We start from the raw sequence: 5362 nt of genomic DNA on the forward strand, positions 1-5362 counted from the left end.
ATTTTAGTTTTATTAATTAGGAAGTAAAAGAAAAGAGAGCAAGAATATAAAAGAAAATCGGAATTAGGCCTTTTCTTCAATTGTGAACCACAAGCCCAAATATACCCAACCTTCCTCTACGACCCGATCCATTCCAAATCGGGTCGACCCAGTCCATAACCCAACACCCCTATTTCCCTATCTTTCAAAAAAAAGAAAAACCTAAAATTGTATTTTCTCTTTCACTGTTGAAAATACCATCTGCGACCCCCCTTACCTTCACCTTCTTCTTCTCCCTCACGACCACACACACACACACACAACCATGGCTGCTTCTTCTTTTTCGCATAGCTACACAGCCATGTCAAGCTCCACAACCATCCACACTCGTCAACCACCAACAACCCCACCTCGTCGTCGAAACCATGAACGACCAACAACCCCGCTTCGACGAGCTCCAGCCATGGACGACGTGAAGCAGCCCCAAACAGCCCCGTCGCAACACAACATCACCCCGCTGCTTCACCTTCTTCGTCAACCACCATAAACGACCAGCCATGTCCGCCTATCGCAGCAACACCCCACTGCTTCATCTTCTTCGTCGCACCATGAACACCCAGCTCCAAACGACCATCGTCGTCATGCCCAAACCACCACAACTGCTGCCCGCTGCGTCCACCTGCTGCTTCTCCGATGTACCACTGCTTCCATGTCGGACGACCACTTGAACTTCCGGTTCATGCTGCTGCTAACTGCTTCGTTGCTGCTGCTACTTCGCCCTTCATCGTCGTCAGTTTTCTTCGAGCTCGAGCTCGAGCTCTCATGGTTGCTACCTCGTCGTTCTTCAGTTTCAATCCAACGAGGTCGTCGTTTGTCGTTTTGAGTTCGTCGAGTTTAAAAGGAAGGTGGGTTTTGTTGAAGTCAAGATCCGTTAGGTCATTGGAAGACTTGGCACGAGTTCATCGTCGTTCCGATCCGGTTAGTTGGTTTATATTTTGTTTCTGTCCGTATTTTGTTTTTATATTCTCGGATCTAAAATCGGTAAATGTTTGATTCTTGTTTTGTTCGTGTTCATCGTTTAATTAATTAGTTTTTCAGTTTGTTCATGTGTTTTTATTAAAAGAAATTGTTAGTTTAATTTTAATGTTTTTTGATTCAAAATGAAATTTGATTAATTATTTTTTCAGTGTGTTTCATGTGTTTTTTTTAAAAAAAATTTAGTTTAATTTTAATGTTGTTAGATTCAAATTGAAATTTAATTAATTATTCCTTCAGTTTGTTTCATGTGTTTTTATGTATTTTTTTAGAAATTTAATGTTGTTAGATTCAAGTTAAAATTCAATTAATTATTTCTTCTTCGGTTTGTTTTTATTTCGTTTAAAAGAATTTAGTTGTAATATAGAAATATATTAGTTTAATCGCTTGGATCATCCATTTTTGTTGATTAGCTTAGATTTAATTCGTGTTCATCTTTTGTTTGAAGTTCGTTCTTAATCCGGTGATTTAATGTGAGTTTATGTTTTAATTCTTGATTTAATTTGAATATTTATCTTGGTTGTAATGTTGTTGGATTTAGTTTAAAGTTCAAATGATTATTGAATTTAGAAATTCAAATCTACTTGTTTGTTATGTTCAATTTGTTAATGTTATTGAATCTGAAAATATATGTGTTGTTAAAAGATATTGTTCAGTCAAAATAATTCAAGTTTTCTTTGTTGTTCATCATTTAGTTTGAGTTTGTTCATAAAATCTGATTAGAAATTGGTTATAGCTGCTATATTTTGGTTAGAATTGATTAGTTGAACTTGTTATAGCTGACGGGGTAGATTGGTAAATTACAATGTTTTCAGGGTCAAAAGGATAATTTCAGTAAGGTCAGAGGGGTATTTTTGGAATTAAAATTCTGAATAAATATTTATTTTGAGTGTTCTGTCCATTAAGATTAAGATAATATTAAAATAATTAATAATGGGGGGACAAGATATAATGGTGGGGAATAATGCAATTGTTTAATATAAGCATGGGGGACAAGATATAATGTGGTATTTGTTTAATGTAGTGGGAGACAAGACATTAGGTAGTGAGATTAAAAGGGGGATGAGTGGGAAGATAATGGGTTTTTATGTTTAAAAAATGTTGAAAGATGGGGATAAATAGAGGGACTTGATCAGATTTTAAAGGGGGAGAAGAGAAGAGGACATAGAGAGAAAAAGGGCTGAAGATTGAAGAGAGAGAAAGAAAAATTCCGAAAAATATTAAAACTTTCAAAAAAAGAAAGAAAAAGAAAAAAAATACAAATAAAAATAGGAGCTGGAAATTAAAAGAGAGAGTAGTATACACCTAATAAATATTCTGATATACGGGTTTAGAAATTAAGGGTTAAACATTAATTAGTCTTTCAAATCTGAAAAGATTCCCTTGGCTTCTGTCCGTTGTTTGTTGTCGGTGTTTCTGGATTTTATTTTGATTTTCAAATCTATCACTAGGATTTCTGTTGACTGGATTGTTGGTTATTATTGATGTTGTTGTGTTACGTACTACGTGGCTGACTTTCTTCTTCTTATATTGACAATACCAGGTAAACAACTGTAATTTTGGTATTTTGTAAGCTGAAATGAAGAATGGAATTTTAAATTTTTAATTTAGCTTTTTCTTTTTTATTAATTGTATTTAGGTTATTTCATGTATTATTATTCTGTAAATCGTCGTCGTTTTGCATAATTAGGCATATTGCAGCGATGTATTAAATAATGCTTTGCTTTAACCTGATTATTAGGTAGTATATATTTAAGCATGTTCATTACTGATTAAACTGTCTAATAATTAGAATAAGAAGAAAATAGCGAAAAAATGACTTTATTAAATCAGTTTTGGCAAAATTGACTAAGTTCACTATTTATAAGGGTTTTAGTATCGCCAACATTAAGTTAATCGAAATCATGTAGCTAAATTTAGTTAAAACATGAATTTAAATTAATTTTGCGAATCAAGTATTAGGACATGATTTGAATTAAAACAAGGTTAGTTAAGGTTAAATTAATTAAATTTTAGAAATACGCATTAGTAATCAAGATTGTTTCTAATTTTCAGTAGATGTAAATAATTAATTTCAATAGCTCAAGTCATCTAACAATATGATTTTAATCCGGTTATGGGATAATTAGTTTCTTTTAAAAAATTATTTGACAATTTCATATTGCATTTATAATTACAATTTAATAATATTTCTTTCCACTAATATTTGTTTTAAACTAGTATTTAATATGTTATTTTTAAGTATGTAAAGATTGATTTTATATTTATAGACAAAAAAAATAAAAAAAAAATAAAAAGAAAATGTAGTCTTCTAGGATATTCATAAAATAAGAGAGGATTTCGCTAAAAAATTTAATAATATAAACAATACAAAAAAAATTTGTCGGGTCCTCCAATCTTATTTATTTTTTTAAAAAAATACTTAGATTCTGGGATGGATCGTTTAGTAAATTTCACGGTCCTACCAAAAAGTATAACAACGCGTAGTCTTTAGGCGCGTATTTAATAAGAATCCGGGAATGCCTAACACCTTCTCTCGGGTTAACAGAATTCCTTATCCGGATTTCTGATTCGTGGACTGTTAAATAGAGTCATTCTTTCCTCGATTCGGCATTCAACCGGTGACTTGGGACACCATAAATCTCCCCAGTGGCGACTCTGAAATAAATAAACAAATCCCGTTTCGATTGTCCTTTAATTGGAAAAAACTCCTTCACCCCTCGCGGGGCGGAAAAAGGAGGTGTGACAGCTCCGGCGACTCTGCTGGGGACCTAGTAACCCAGAACCACTGGTTCAGGGTTAGAAATTCGAGCTTAGATAAATTGTTATATTTGGCTTTATCTGTTTTTTACATGTTTGAGCCTAATGTGCTAAATGCTGCTTTTACCGCTTTGATATTATTTGACTGTATATATAAACTGTGTCGAACCCTTCTCTCTTCACCTCCGGGGATGTGCTTACTAGTTGAGACTCCCTATTCTGTTAGTGTCATACCCTGAAATAAATAGAGGCTCGAACAAGTTACGAAGTCGGATGGCCTTTTGGTTCCCGGTAAGTTGCCCCCTCCTCGACTTGAGTTGTCCGCTCGGGTACACAGTCTAGAACACCGACTCAGATTTTGAACATAGAATAACATGACTTCATGCCAGATCCCTAGTATGAACGATTATTTGCATCATGTTGCATTTGACTTAGGGGACTCAACACAGGGGTTGGGTCCGTCTAGGACTAGCAACCTGAAATAAAAAAGACCATCCTGCTGCATCCTATTTATGCTGTGCATTTATTCCGAACCCGCATGTTGACCGGTTTTTGAATCTCGAGAACGTTGGAAAATTGAAAAAAAAGAGAAAAAGAGAGAAATAACAGTTAGGGAGTTAATTGATTATTTTAGAAAAACCCAGTGTCCAAGTACTGTTGGAACTCTGCCGAATTTTTTTTTTAAAAAAAATAAAAATATATATATATATATTTTACTTTTAAAATTGTTTGTTTACCCAAAAAAGCAGAAAGTATGTAGGAAAAAGTCCTTTATTTTAGTTTGCTTTGTTTTCAAAAAAAAAAACGAAAAGGAAAAATAGTTTCTTTCTCTAAACAAAAAGGGGGGAAAATATGTTTGTTTTCAAAATCAGTTAGTTTATTCGCCCGAACTACGCGGGTCTGATTCTCATCGGATGTGAGATACATAGGCAAACCTCTTCGGTTCCGGCCCATCATATTCCAAAAATCAAAAAAATATATATTTGATTACTCAGTCTTTTAGACCTCAAATTAAAAAAAATAATACAACAATATTTCTTTTTAATCTCTCTCAAAATTCAAAATATTTGTTTAAAAGTTCAAAAGAAAATTCAAAATTCAAAATATTTTTTCTTTTCTTTTGTAGTATTTCTTTCAGAAATCCACAGTAATAGTCCAAAAGTATTTCCTTTTTTCTTTAGAAGATTTTTTTTGAACTTTCCAAAAAAAAAAAGGGAAAAGAAGTTAAAAAATATTTTTTTTTTAGCCGTCGTTTCTTTTCAAAAACAAAAAATATATATATATAAAAAAACAACAACAACAACAAAAATCAAAATCCAGGAATATTTTCTCTCTTCTTTGTAAGTATTTTTTCGAAAAAAAAAGAGTTAGCTTATTTGCTTTATTTTTGAGTCTCGAATTACGCGGGTTTGATTCTCACCGGATGTGAGATACGTAGGCAACCCTCATCGGGTCCAACCTCCCCTTTTGCTAAAATAGCCAAAAACAAATAAATAAACAAAAAAAACATGTCAAATTTTAATTTTGTCATAAATAAGTCGGGTGATGTCCCACCTCCCCTTTTGCAAAAAAATAAAAAATTATATAT

This window comes from Nicotiana sylvestris, chromosome 11 (genome assembly GCF_000393655.2).
Source record: "Nicotiana sylvestris chromosome 11, ASM39365v2, whole genome shotgun sequence".
Classification (NCBI taxonomy): Eukaryota; Viridiplantae; Streptophyta; class Magnoliopsida; order Solanales; family Solanaceae; genus Nicotiana; species Nicotiana sylvestris.